This window comes from Taudactylus pleione, unplaced genomic scaffold (assembly GCF_031769625.1).
Source record: "Taudactylus pleione unplaced genomic scaffold, aTauple2 ptg000121l, whole genome shotgun sequence".
Classification (NCBI taxonomy): domain Eukaryota; kingdom Metazoa; phylum Chordata; class Amphibia; order Anura; family Myobatrachidae; genus Taudactylus; species Taudactylus pleione.
The window spans coordinates 17,508,809-17,524,447 of NW_028284523.1; the positions used below are offsets into that span (position 1 = coordinate 17,508,809).

The 15,639-nt window shown below is 42.6% G+C and overlaps 1 long non-coding RNA gene across 1 annotated transcript in view; it reads right to left on the reverse strand.

Moving 5' to 3' along the window:
• The window catches only part of LOC148524186 (uncharacterized), a 126,561-nt gene extending 118,467 nt beyond the window's left edge, over positions 1–8,094 (reverse strand). Inside the window, exon 1 of the long non-coding RNA XR_015878388.1 lies at positions 7,985–8,094. This is a non-coding gene — a long non-coding RNA (uncharacterized LOC148524186). The remainder of the gene's footprint in view (positions 1–7,984) is intronic.
• Between the last annotated feature and the right edge of the window lie 7,545 nt (positions 8,095–15,639).

Genomic DNA, 15,639 nt, shown 5'->3' on the forward strand with positions numbered 1-15,639 from the left:
ATTACATCTGGGCAAATTCCACCACATCCCATGTTTTGCTCACACAATAAATTTGGTGGTGCAGAATTTTCTGAAAAATGACAGAAGCATGCAGGAGACGCTTTGGGTGGCCCAAAAATTTCTGGACACTTTCACCATTCAGCGACTGCGTTCTAAAGACTGGAGTACCAGCAAACACTCTTGAACCTGCCTTACCATCACCTGAAGCAAGAGGTTGTGATGCAGTGTAACTCAACCTTCTATATGCTTCAGCAGATGGAGGAGCAGCAAAATGCCATTCAAGCCTATATTTCCACCTATGACATAGACAAGGGAGGGGGTATGCACCTGACTCAAGAGCAGTGGAGAATGACTTCCGTGTTTTGCAAGGTTCTCCAGCCCTTCGAACTTGCCACACATGAAGTCAGTTCAGACACTGCCAGCTTGAGTCAGGTCATTCCCCTCATCAGGCTATTGCAGAAGTAGCTGGAGAAAATGAAGGAGGAGCTAAGACGGAGGTCAATCTGTTGAAATCAGACCACTACATTTTGGCAACCCTGCTCGATCCTAGGTTTAAAGCCTATGTGGTGTCTCTTTTTCCAGCAGACACAAGCCTGCAGAGGTGCAAAGAGCTGCTGGTGAAAACACTGTCAGCTGAAGCGGAATGTGACATGTCAACAGCTCCTTCATTTTCTTCAGCAACTGGGGCTACCAGGAAACATCTTAAGTATCATAAGCAAACCGCTGGCAGTGATTCAGGGCAGGCAGGACCAAGTTTGGACATCTGGTCTGGACTGAAGGACCTGGCAACAATTTATGACATGTCTACTGCCACTGCATATGAAACTGTCACCATTGACAGAATGGTGGTGGATTACATCAGTGACAGCATCCAAGTAAACATGTCAGACAGTCCATACCTGTACTGGCAAGAAAAAGAGGCAATTTGGAGGTGCCTGTACAAACTGGCTCTATTTTACCTAAGTTGTACCCCCTCCAGTCTGAAAGAGTTTTTGGTGCAGCCGGGAACCTTGTCAGCGAAAGGCATAGGTTGTTGCTTCCACAAAATATGGAGAGCCAGTTTGTGCAGGGACATATTAATTGCCAGCTTGTTTTGTGGGGGCCCAAATGAACCAATCATTTCAGCCACAGTCATGTGGCAGACCCTGGCGCTGAAATGATTGGTTTGTTAAAGTGTGCATGTCCTGTTTATACAACATAAGAATGGGTGGGAGGGCCCAAAGACAATTCCATCTTGCACCTCTTTTTTTTCTTTGCATTATGTACTGTTTGGGCCTAGTTTTTCAAACTGCCATCCTGTCTGCCACTACAGTGTCACTCCTTGATGGGCCCAGTGTTTGTGCCGCCCACTTGTGTCGCTTAGCATAGTCATCCAGCTACCTCTGTGCAACCTTTTGTCCTAAAAACAATATTGTGAGGTGTGAGGTGTTCAGAGTTCACTGGAAATGAGTGGAAATGAATGTTTTTGAGGTTAATAATAGCATAGGAGCAGAAAAACCCACAAATTCTGTGATTTTAGCTGTTTTTATGCTTTTTTACCCAAAAAATACAGATCCAAAACACAAAACCCTAAACACTGAATGGTGGTTTTGGCAAAACCAATCCAGATCCAAAACATGAAAAGTAGCCAGTGCACACCCCTAATTTAAACCCACATCACATTATGTTATAGCATAGTTTGTATGTATGCTTGTTAAAAATCAGTTTAGGGGTATATTTACTAAAGTACGGGTTTTTAGAAGTGGAGATGTTACCCATAGCAACCAATCAGATTCTACTTAACATGTATCTAGTAAAGATGAGCGGGTTTCGATTTTAGCGATCCGGACCCACCCGTATTTCAGGGATCCAGGGCGATCCGAGCCCTGGAACCCTCACCCGAGACAAAACCTTGCCAACCCTGCTGTCGGGTTGCGAGGTTTTGTTTTGATCTGGCTTAATGGTGATTGGCTGAGAGAGACGTCTGTCACGGATCTCAGCCAATCAGCGTTAAGCCCATTGAAAATACACTAGGAGAGAGAAAAAGATGGCTCCTGCCATCCCCCGCCACCTGACACCACCGTCACCCCATGCTGCGGACACCCCACTGACAGCATCCCCCACTGCCAACACCACAGCTGCTGACACTCCTGCCCCATGTACTAAGGACACCATCAGCGAACCCCACTCTGCCAACACTGCTGACACTCCCACACTGAGGACACCACCAGCACCCCTGCACTGCCGACACTGTCAGCACACATTCACTGAGGATACCGCTGGCACCCCCACTCTGTGGACACAGCCAGTAAACCTGCACTAAAGACACTGCTGGCACCCCTGTACTGCCATTCCATGTACTGAGGACACCGCCAGCAACCCCTGCACTGCCAAAACAGCCAGCAAACCTGCACAAAAGACACCACTGGCACCCCCACACTGCCGACACAGCCAGCAAACCTGCACTAAACCCACCGCTGGCACCCCCGCGCTGCTGACACAGCCAGCAAACATGCACTAAAGACACCGCTGGCAACCCCGCACTGCCGACATGCCTGGTACCCTTCACTGAGGACACTGTCAGCACCGCAGTACTGCCATTCCATGTATTTAGGACACCATCCGCAACCCTGCTCTGCTGGCACAGTAAGTGCACTATTGGTGTATCCAACCCACACTGTATAACACACTGTATCCATGTTGGAAATAAGAAGCTGAACTTCCACATGTTAGTGCCGCCTACTGTGTCACAGCGTAGTCAGCAAGCTAGCTGGTTGAAACCTTTTGGCCTTAACTAGATGAAACAAATAATATTGTGAGGTGGTCAGTTTGATTGGAAATTACTGGAAATAAATGTTATTGAGGTTAATTATACTGTAGGAACAAAAACAGACCCATTTTATGGGATTTTAGGTGTTTTTATGGCTTTTTAAGAAAAAAAATCCAGATCCAAAACAAGAAAATAAAACACCAAGGAAAAATTTCAAAACCAGATTCAGATCCAAATCCAAAACACGAGGATCAGTGCACATTTCTAGTATCTAGCACCTTCTTAAGCTGCATACACACGTAAAGATTTTCTGTCCATCCATCCAACTAGTTGATTGGTTGGAATGAAAATCTGGTAATGTATGAAAGCAAATCACAATCAGCAATTTGCTCCCAAATGCCGGAAAATGGACAAAAACTATTGTTTGTACAAATTGTTTAGATCAATCATTTAACAAACTTGTCTAACAACCATTTTCATCTGTTTTCTGGCATTTAGGAGCAAATTGCTGATCATCAATTACTCCCATATGTTAACATATTTTCATTCTAAACAATCAATTAGTTGGATGGTTGGACAGAAAATCTTTGTGTGTGTATGCAGCTTAATAGAGAATAGCTAGAATCTCATTGGTTTCTATCAGCAACATCTCCATTTCTAAAAACCTGCACTTTAGTAAATATACCCCTTAGGAATTGGTTGTAATACACAGTGTATAACAACTTAAGATATTTCAATATCTGGAATTATATATTTTTTAAATAAGATAATAGACATAAATACACAATAATGATTACCATATACATACATGCACACAAACAAATGTTAACAGGTAAATTGGAGAGAATATGCTGCTGTACATTAACCATAAGAAAATACATTCTGTTAAAAGAATAACAAGTCATACACAGAATGTTTATTCCCTAATCTGTTAAGAACAATCATGTGTTATTGTCCATCCTTAATTAGACAGTGGAGGTACCCAGAATACCAAGCCATCTGTTGTATTTCTATTAATATGTTGTGATTCACTTCAAGGTTACTGAAAATGCTCTACAGGATTTTATTTTTCTACTCCACAATTACACATTTGTTGACAAATGTAACTTTAGTGTCATTAGTGTCATTGATATGAAATAGCTTACTTTGAAGTAGCGGTAAATTACTGCACCACTGAAAAATTTTACAATTCTATTTATTTTCTATATTGTCCTTCAATTAATAACTGTGCATGTGCATATGTTTTGCCATTGGTAAAGAAAGCCATATATGGTAATTGTTATAATTTAAATTTATCTTGCTTGCATGTTTGACTGTGAGGGGTATTCAATATGATACATTAACCTCGCCAGCGAGGTTTTCGCCGCACATCGGAGGTTTTGCCAGCTCCCGCTTATCCCATATTCAATTTGAAATCGTCGAAAACGGGACCCGGCGATACTTGGATCGGCGAAAAAAAACTTGAATTTTCTGGAATTCATTGTAGGAGCCTCCTAAAGATGTTCAGACCTCGGAGATCACTATGAATACCCCCGTTTTTTTTTCGTTTTTTTAAGTGGTCTCATCAAATTTGGGGTACATGAAAATGGGTACTAGCATATTTTTAAGTCCCTAAAGGTAATTTTAAAAAATTCTGCAAAAATGTACCTGCCGCCACTTTGCGCAATGAAAAAAACACCAGCCCCATACTTGGGGACCCTACCAGAAATAATTTTTTTACTTTGTTTTTTTTTTACCTAATTTTTTTTTTTTTTTTTTAGGGTGTCCAGATTTTTTTAGGACATTTTTTTGAACATTTCCTTTTAAGGGTACATTCCCAAAACTACAGGCTATTTTTTTATATGCCTACACCCCCAAACCCCTATTCTGCATTTTTTTTCACTTGCTATAGTGCTTAGAAGGATTATCCCTGTTTTTTAAAAAATTACCCTTGACCCCATTAAGGAAAAAAACGGGAATTTTTGGGAAATATGCCTGGGACCCCCCTAAAGATGTCCAGACATGGGGCATCACTTTGGGTAACCCCATTTTGGCCTGCAAAAGAAAGTAGGGTTTTTAAATAGCTTTGCAAGGTGTTTTTTCCTGCCGTGGCTATTAGAAACCCCGACTTCCTTCAGTAGTTAAAAATGGGGGTACCCATAGTGATCCCCCATGTCTAAACATCTTTAGGGGGGTCCCTAAAATATTTCCCAAAAATTCACGTTTTAGTTAACCTGTAAAAAAAATTAGTAAAAAATTACAAACAAAAATGACATGAGGTTCCCCCCCCCAAAAGCCAAACAAGCCCCAGGCTTGCCAGCCAGTGGTTGTTTCTAAAAATATGGGGAACAAAATGTGTAGGGTTCCACCATATTTTAGAAACCAACACTAGGCTGCAGGGACTAGTGCTGGTTTTAAATATAGGGGGCAAAAACGATGTGGGGTACCCCCTATATTTAAGACCAGCACCAGACCCGACCGACGTGTAATGCCACAGCCCGGAGACCCAATCACCGGGGCTCCAGGTCCAAAGCATTACACCCCAAGTCGGTCAGCGCAAGCCGGTGATCTCAGGGGAGTTGGGGACCCCCCCAAAAAAGGGTCCCCCCTCTCCCGAGCACCACAGGCTTACGTGGGTGAGTCAGCCCATGTGGGAACTGTCAGTTGCCGGAGCCAATCAGCGGGCGCTCTACAGTCAGCGCTGCCGCTGATTGGCTTGCGGGACTGCAATGCCCCGCGAAGTGCCGGCTGCGTCCATTCGGGAGCTATCTGTATGTGTGACAACACACATACAGATAGCTGTGTTGCGTGGCTCGGGTAACTCATTTTTTTTTTAAATCCCATGGATTACTACGGAGACCAGTGCTGGATGTAGGTGAGTATGAAATCTTCCTTGCAGGGCCAAGTTGTAAGGATCTACAGGAGATGGGGACAGAAACTTCTGATATAGGTAAGTATGTGTGAATGGGTAGGTGTATGTAATAATCTTATACTGGGCACAGAGTGTGTGTTTTGTCTTTTTTTAATTATTTATTTTACAGTGAAATTACAGGTGCCGCATGTCTGCTGGCACTTGTAGTTCCATGAGTGCAAAATGGCAGGCATGCTGGCACTTGCAGTTCCACTGTAAAGTACAATAGTGTTACATTATTTGGCCCCCCTATTACCCCCACACCCACCACTCCAGGGGTATGGGGATGAGCCCCAGGCTTCAGCGTAAACCTGTGGTGCTTTGGAGAGGGGGGACACTTTTTTGGGCAGTCCCCAACTCCCCCGAGATCACCGGCTTGCGCTGACTGACTTGGGGTATAATGCTTTGGACCTGGAGCTCCAGTGATTGGGTCTCCGGGCTGTGGCATTACACGTCGGTCGGGTCTGGTGCTGGTCTAAAATATAGGGGGTACCCCACATCGTTTTTGCCCCCTATATTTAAAACCAGCACTAGTCCATGCAGCCTGGTGTTGGTTTCTAAAATACGATGGAACCGTACACATTTTTTTCCCCGTATTTTTAGAAACCACCACTGGCTGGCAAGCCTGGGGCTGGTTTGGCTTTTGGGGGGACCTTATGTCATTTTTTTTGTCAATTTTTACTAATTTTTTTTACAGGATAACAAAAACGGGAATTTTCGGAAAATATTCTAGGGACCCCCCTAATGATGTCTAGACATGGGGGATCACTATGGGTACCCCCATTTTTAACTCCTGAAGGAAGTCGGGGTTTCTAATAGCCGCGGCAAGTGCATAAATGCGACTTTGAAGAAAGTGGTGCAGAAGAGCATTTAAATTTTTTGGGGGGAAAAATAGCTATGCCCAGCAAATTTGGGGTACTTGAAAATGGGGGTCAGCTTATTTTAAAGTTGCTAAAGAGACTTGAAAAAATCATGAAAAACCCACCTGCCGCAAGGAGCTGCAATGAAAAAAATCACCTGCGGTATTTTTTAACTTTGTTCCCCAACATTTTTTTTTTGGCACCCAAAATTCAAAGTGCATTTTTGGGGTGTCCCGATTTTTTTTTTTTTACACAGATTGTTTCAAGGGGTCATTCTGAAGGGTGCAGGCTATTTTTTTTAAGCCTGCACCTCTAAACCCCAATTCTGCACTCTTTTTCGCCACCTATTCAGTGGTGAAAAGTTATCCCCGTTTTTTTTTCTAAGACTTTTAGAACCTGCTAAAAGACTTTGAAATTGAATACAGTGTAAAACTAAAACCTGCGATAATGACATCATAGGTGCGATATTAACACAAAAAACGGACTTATCGCTCCATATTGAATTCCCCTATGTGTGTCATATAAGGAAAAGTAGTGATTCTACCACTGGACCCTAAACGCACAACCTGTGGGTCTGATTCCAAGACTCTGCTTTTGGGTTTTTCTGGATATTCAATACAGAGCAAAATAACTGACTATTCCAAGGGTACAAGAATAAGCATCAGCTACCAGCTAGAAAATGCTGTGTTCACTTTGAGTGAGGTCTTAAGCAGTAAATATGCACCCATACTACTGATGCTGTCATCACAATATTGCTTATGGTCTCACCCATTATTATAAGTTGGTTGCAATGTTGTTAGCATTACTGCCTCATAGCACTGGGGTCATTGGTTTGAATACAACCAGGGTTATAACTGTGTAGAGTTTGTATGCTTTCCACATCTTTGCTTGTGTTTCCCCAGTGTCTTCCAGTAATCCAAAAACATACTAAGTTAATTGACATTTGACAAAAACCCTTTAAACTTTACAGTGTTTGTGTGTCCATGTTGACTGAAATATGATATGAATAAAAAAATGTATAATTTTGTGCTATATAATAACTTTTAGTAAATACAAATAATTAAACTGCATTAGGCAGTAAAATGGTATAAAACATCCTAACATAAGGTGCTATGTAAAACACAAAATATATTAGCACACCTTTTTGTCTTATAGCAATACTGTAAAATAAATCCTTAGTCATTTTACACCTTTATTGATAGTAAAGACATTTTTAGTGTTCTATTATTATTAATTTGGACCACCATTTCTGATCATTTCAGTGTCAATTAAAATTAAAGATTGAATTATTTATTCAAACTTATTTTTAGCTACTTTAAGTTGTCTAGAATCATTATATATTAAATTAATCTACAATATCTCGAAACATAATTCATCAAGTTCATAGAAAATGTTGTAATTTTTAGGAATGTAGTAACTCTTTAATTGTTACCAATTAACTCCATAAAAGAAGTGCAAAAAAAACTAATATTTATCTTTACTTACCTCAACTGAATTCATGTACAGTAGCTCCAGCATATTCCACAGCACTTTAGAATTAGAAACAAACACAGTAATAAAACAAGACTGGGGGGCTTAGGTAATAGGTTGTGACTTACAGCTGCTGCATGACCTCCTGCGAGTCATTCCAACTTTTTAAAGCTGCATGCATTTTAAAGGAAACAAACCAAGCTGGTTATGCCTTTAAAATGATTGCCGTTTTAAAAATACAGGAAGACTCACATGAGTTCCTGCAGCAGCTTCAAGTTGCAACCTATAACATAAGCCCCTGGATGTTAAACAGACAAGAATGTAGGAAGGTCCTGCTCCCGAGGTTTCAATATTTAGGAAAACCTTGAGTTTATTATTGAAGTAAAGTTTAAAATTTTGCATACTGGCCCCACTAAATTGCAGTGTGAAAAGGTGCTCCATGAGGGATATTTGAACAAGTCATACAGAAATGTCAGACCCTGCAACATGGCCCATTCCAATAGACTTCCCTCTAAATTTATGATTGCAGCCACCTGTAGTGAAACACCTGCCTCATCAATTACCTAGTTCAACACAGGTGACTGCAATCCAGGAGCAGAGCATTTTGTACCTAGTGGAAGGGGTCATGTTGGAGGCTAGGAAATGTTGGTATGGGGCAGATGCAGTGGTGGGCTGGGCCCGAGGGCAGGGTGCCATCTACCCCCCGGGCTGGTACAATTTGTCAGCACTAGGGCTGCTGCTGCGCTCTATGAGCATATACCAGTGACAGCCGGGGAGGTTCCTGTGCCTGCCTCCCGGCTATCACTGTCAGACTGCAGCAGTGCTACTAGAATGAGAAGGGGCCAGCAGACACAGACAGACACTGGGGAAACTACAGTACAGGGTGGTCCCCCGGAGGTATGTGCTGACCACATATATGTCAGCATATACACTAATAGCTCTGAATCTGCCGGAAAAAAGGAGGGTATGGGCAGGTGGGCAGGGCCTTAGGGGACCACCTGCTGTGCCTGAAATATTGAGAAATCAGTGCTTTCAGCAGTAGCGTAACTATAAATTTTGCTCCCCCATGCCAAAAAAGTTTCAGGCACCCCCCCCCCCCAAAAAAAAAATCAAACACCCAAAGATGACATTTAAGGTGTGTGGTTACATGATACAGTAATGTGCCTTACACATTATGACACACTAAGTAATGCCACTTATAATACAGTATGTCACACCGGAATGCCCCTTACAACATTATGCCACACAGCAATGCCCCTTACACATGCCACACAATAATGCCACGTATGACACATGACATACAGTAATGCCCATATAACAAATTATGCCATGCTGTAATGCCCCTATTTCACATTATGTCACACTGTAATGCCACATACTACACATTATGCCACACAGTAATCCCCTTAATAGCACATTGTGCACACAGTAATGCCAAATACACATTATGCCAAACAGTAATGCTCATTACATCCCACCCTGACAGATATACTTCACCAACCCTCCTCTCTGCTCCTGCCAGTCTGTCACCTCAGCTCAAGACAGGTTGCACAGTTTCTATGTCCACGTAGATCCAGATTATCGGGAACATAGTTTATAACCTGTAAACTGTATCAAGTTAGTGCCCCTTATACAGTTCCCCCTGTAGTTGTACCCCATATGCAATGACCCTGTGCTAGTGCCCATTATGCACAGCCACCTGATGTTGTGCCCATTAAAGTAGTGCCCCCTGTAGATGTGCCCATATGCAGTGCCTCCTGTAGCTGTGCAGTGTTCCTCTGTAGTGGTGCCCCTTCATGTAGTCCAATGTAGTTGTGCCCCCTCAAGTAGTGACCCCTGCAGTTGTGCTCCTTCAAGTAGTGCCTCCTGCAGTTGTGCTCCTTCAAGTTGTACCCCCTGTAGTTGTGCTCCTTCAAGTAGTGCCCCCTGTAGTTGTGCCCCTTCAAGTAGTGCCCCCTGTAGTTGTGGCCTCTCATGTAGTCCTGTTCCCCCCAAGCCTCTCCCGCCCCATACTTACCTGACTCCGTGTGGCTATCATCTGGGCTGTCTCTCCTGGTGCCATGTTGACTGGATCTAAATTGATCCAGCAGACGTGGCTACTCAGGTTCCTCAGTGTGCAGGTGACATTATGACATCACCCGCACACTGCATTACATCACATCAGAGGTCAGCGCTCACAGTTGCATTGGCAAAGCTACTGCTCTTGGCGCCCCCACTCCACCCGGCACCTCCAAGCCACCACGGGGGTTGCAGGGGCAGTCGTTAAAGCACTGGCTTTCAGACATGGGGTGTGGTGTGGGTGGAGCAGCACTAGCTCTAGCACTGATCCCTCAATATGAGGGGATTGAGAGATCAGTGCCTCCATACTGGGGATGTGGTGTGGGCATGGTGCCCACACCACAACCACAGTATGGAGGCACTAATCTCTCAATGTAATGCAGGCTCAGCAGGTGATCTCTCCCTGTGTGTTCTGTGCTGGGAGGGGGATCTATGTGTGGGTAAAGCACTGTATGAGCATGGTGGGGGTAGAACTGTGTGGGTACAGAGTGAGTGGGGAGACTGTTTGTGTGAAGGGGGATGTAAGTAAGGGGAAGATCTTTGTGAGGAGGGGGATCTGAGTGAGGGGGATCTGTAAGAGTGCAGCACTGTATGTGTGTGAGGAGGTGATCTCAGTGATTGAGAAGAGCTGTGTGTGGGGCAGGGTTGCTTACCCTCCCAATTTTAGCAGGAGTCTCCTGGTTTTTAACAAACCCTCCCACTCCCCTGCAAACATTACCTAAACTCCTGGTTTCTTAACCACCTTGGATTGCGCATGCGCAAACTGAACTCTCGAGAGGGTGGAGTCTGCAGAGGGGACATCATGATGTCACAACGTGTGATGCCATGATACTTAAAGCCGGGTGCCGCTACCCACAAGCCTGTGCCATCTGTGCACATGGAGTGTGCTTGGGTGCGGTGGCAGCGGCAACGGGCAGAGTGGAGCGGAGCTGAGCCAGCAGCTCTGCACTGTGTATGCAGAGACAGGTGTGGTGGCCTCAAATATAATTATAAGTGGCCAATGAGACCTGTGTCACCTGTGTCATGATATATGTACACTGATGGGGGCTGGATGCCGAGTGTCACAGGCATTAACTGCACATTGAAAGGACACTCACTGACAGCCATTAAATGGATGGCTGTCAGTGAGTGCCCTTTCAGAGTGCAGTTAATGCCTGTGACTGGAATCTGGATATATCACAATAAAGGGAACTAAAAATACAGCTGCCCCTAATCATTGGCAACTCTTGTCTGAGGACATTTTATGGCTAACAATAGTGAATACAGGTTGAGTCTCCAATATCCAAAATGCTTGGGACCAGGGGTATTTTGGATAACGGAATATTCTGTATTTTGGAATATTTGCATATCATAATGAAGTATCTTGGGTGTGGGAGCCCAATATACACACATAATGCATTTATGTTTTATAAACACTTCATATACAAAGCCTGCAGGTAATTTTATACAATATTTTCAATAATTTTGTGGTTCAAATAAAGTTTGTGTACAGAAATGAAATTCATTATGTTTCATATACAACCTATACACACAGCCTGTAGGTAATTTTATACATTATTTTTAATAATTTGTGCTTTATACAAAGTTTGTGTACATTGAACCATCAAAAATCAAAGGTTTAATTTTCTCAGTCATGACAAAAAAATTCCGTATTTTGGATATTTGGATATGGGAGACTCAACCTGTATATGATTTATATATTTTTTAAACAGGCAGCTGTACTTTCAGGACCCTCCTGCTAATATTGGGAGGGTAGGCAAGCCTGATATTAACCATAAAATGTCCTCATACAATAGTATCCAATGATTAGTGTGCTCAGAGGGGGAAGCATTTCCATGCCCTGCATACCACAGGCCATGTAGTGACCACACCCTGCACCCTCTCTAGTTTGTATGCAGATTGTTCGTGCTTTGGTTAAACAATTTATCAATGACTGCCAGGGCACTCAATGCACAAAGATTTTGCCAGTGAGTTATTAATGTATTGTGCATCATCTCATATATCGTTGCCTTCCATTTGCTTTAATGGAAAGGTAAATACTAATTAAAGATATAAATAAAAACAGATATCTTAGATACATTTACTATAGACAGATAAAGTTTATGACATTGCTAAATAAACAATAGGTATATATTATCCTTTATTTGCATGGTGTCACAAGGGTTCCATAGTGCGTAACAAATGGCCTGATTCACCATGTATTGCTATTTTGCTGATATACATGCAGCTCCACTGCAATAATCAGCGGTGATATGCAAATGAATGCAGCCGCTATGCAATCACAGCCAAACTTTCTTACTCACATTTGTATACCTTAGCAAAATAGTGAAACAATCAATATCACCATACCCATATGCACACTTGCACAAGCCCAGACCCTACTCAGAAATTGGTAATCCTCATGCACGCTGTTAGTGCTCGCTCTGTGTATGGCATCGCACTGGATACTTGTGCGCGCCCCTGCAATGGCATTCAAACGCACTGGCATGCCTATGTTCAGCAAATCACCCCCTCTTCATCACCCCCAAATGGCAGTTCCTGTCACTCACTCTACGATGGGTCTACTTAGTCTCTGTGATCGCAGTGAAAGTTCGACTTATACACATGTGCAGTACGCAACAATCGGGCGATTGAGTGCGTATTAGCAACTGCATTGCTGAAACAGGCCAAAGTACATAAACAAGTGAGCAGAATAAGAGAACAGTGACTTACACAATGCAGGACAAATACATTGGATATAAACATTGCTGCAACTGCCATCATAGCCCTCAAATAAGCAGCAGGGCAGTAGAAGTCAAGGGTTGGTTAAGTGCCAGAGAGTAATATTTAAGGAAGGAAAAGCACAAGGGGTAAGAGGGCCCTGCTCATGAGAGGAGCTTACATTCTATTTTCTATATTATTCCTATACCACATCTTGCATCCCTTATTAACAACAAAACGCTGAATATTCTATAAAAAGCAGCAGTATATTTATTTCACGCGCAGTTTATTTTTTCAGGGGGCAAAATATTTATATCCGGAGCAATATATTTTCAGGGGGCAATATATTTTCAGGGGGCAATATATTTATTTCTGGAGCAGTATGTTTGTATATATTATAAATAGATTGGGGTATGGATGCTGTTTCCTGGGGTAGATGAGTGCACTTATTTACAGCTGCCCAAATAGTGATACATCAATACAGTGTATTTGTTACAATTAGCCTCAGTCATTTTAATTTGAAGCAAGTAAAAATAAAACCTATAAACCCAAGCCTGTCAAAGTCTGACTATACATAAAATGTCCCTCTCTATGGGGGCGATTCAATTCAGATCGATGTTGCATGGGCCTGGGAAGGAGCCAACCAGAACCACTTAAGTCAGAGAATAACGGTTACCTCGCCTTAAGCTGGGTGTTTAGTTACTCCAAGCCAGAAAACAGCATCATGGTTTGCACATAACTTGGATTTCTGCTCGCACCTCTGGAATGTGCAAGTAGAAATCCTGTAAATTGAATATCTCTGGTTACTACTTCCCTGGGTTTTTCAACATCCTGCTGCATTGAATCGTCCCCTATTTGTGAGAAGGGCCTACTGTCCAACTCACCAAAACAGCAATTCAGTATAACAATCATTTCACGCAGTAATGGTGTCACTCTGCAAGCCAGCAGCTTGCTCTCCAGGTAAAGGGACACTTGCTGTCCAGACTGACAGCGTTTTTTTAAAACACCCATGCAGGTATAAGCACTCATTAGCCTATGAGGCTAAGGCCGTATAGACAGGATGTAGTTAAAAAACTGACAGCTGGGAAGCTGTCTGTCAAAATGCCGGCATCTAAATCCCAACTCGGGACTACAGACAGGTGTCAATATGCCAATGCCCATCTAGACGCCATAATCTCAACAGATGGGTTCCCAGATGAAGGTAAGCCAGCCACTGTTAGCTTGTAGCTGCAGGAGGAAAGGGTTAGGTTTAGGCACCCCCCTGGGGAGGGTTTGGGTTAGGCACCATCAGGTGGAGGGTTAGGCACCTCCTCAGGGAGGTTAGGGTTAGGCACCACCAAGTGAGGGCTAGGGGGGAAGAAGGGAAGGGTTATATACTTGCGTGCCCCTTCCGTAATCTCTAACCATCGGGCTTCAGTTGTTTGTATTTCACCCGGAGGGACATCATACCCATTCCCTAAAGACCCGTACTGGGTCTAATGGTTGGAGCTCTCCCTCACCCTTAAGAACCCTAAACTGCCTTTTGCCAAAGCCAAGCTGATGGTGCTAACAGTGAGTGTCCCAGCACTTGCACAGTCAGATGCACACTTGTAAACAAAGGGAAGGACTTTTAATAGAATTAGAATAAAGTGACAGATGTGACTGGCAAAAGCAGTCTCAGTAGAGGATGATGTAATCAATCTCACTGCAAGCTTACAATTTATCTTTCTCTAATCTGAAGCTTATTTTTTACACCTTTAGAAAATCATTTATAACCACATTTTACCAAAAATAAAAATTGGCGGCAGATAAGTGATGCTCTGCTCCCTGACAATTAGGTCAGCCAGCATAAAGGTCCAACTTACCACTTCACCAGCCAATCTGAATCCTTGTTCCATGCCTGAAATAGATTTGCTGTAAATGTGGTCAACCTAGTCCACATTTATTAATTAATACTAAAGATTAAAAACTAATAAAAATAAAAATACATTTAAATAAAATTTGTAAAATTCATATTGAAAAAAGCATAATGACTCTACCTAGTTATTGATATTATCATTTTGTCACCATTATGAGATGGTGTTAGCAATAATAGGATACTTCTGAAATAGGAAAAGAGTTTTTCTGGCAACCTTTCATCAATCTTATATCTGACCAAAACACCAGGTTTCAACATATTTGAGGCCTATCTCTTTAATAAATAGGTCATATTAACTATATTGGCAGCATATGTAAAGATAATTGTCAGTAAACTAGGAATTTGTTATAATGATTTTAAATGTTAGATGGTTTCTTATAGTATTATAGAGCCTGTTCCTTGTTCAAAATTTCTGCACTGCAACACAGCAACAACGAGAGGCATAGCCCTTAATAAGTAATTTTCTTTTTTTCAACTATGGAGGTTTATTTATGTGTGATTTTTATTCATCTTGCCGTATTACTCTTAGGGGTCTATTCAACAAGCACTGTCGCTTAGTAGTTATAATTTAGTTTCTTACTTGCTATGAGTAGCAATGGTGCATACTAAAACACGAACAATTCAACATTGCTCCAATGCCGAAACAGTGGATCCGAAAATCAGCTGTCTCCACAATGTCCTTCACTGCTGCTTCCTGTAGCAATGAAAATTAGCACTGGTGAATCTGACTGGGCTGCGCTAGTGCACCTGTGTGAACTGGGGTTCTCACATGTGCACAAAGAGCCTGATGCCCTCTTCACAACCCAGACCTCCTTCCCATAGAAGGTAGCAGGGTATGGAGAACGGACGCCATCTGAAGAATGGATGCTCTCCGTTCTCGCAATCAAATTCTAAAAATAATTTAATTTTGGAGTATGATGAATTGGGAAATAAGGTGGTCCAGTATTGGGGAGAACAAGATTAGCTTTGGGGATGACAGGTTAGCCGATTTCAGTGAAATCGCCTACATTACTTG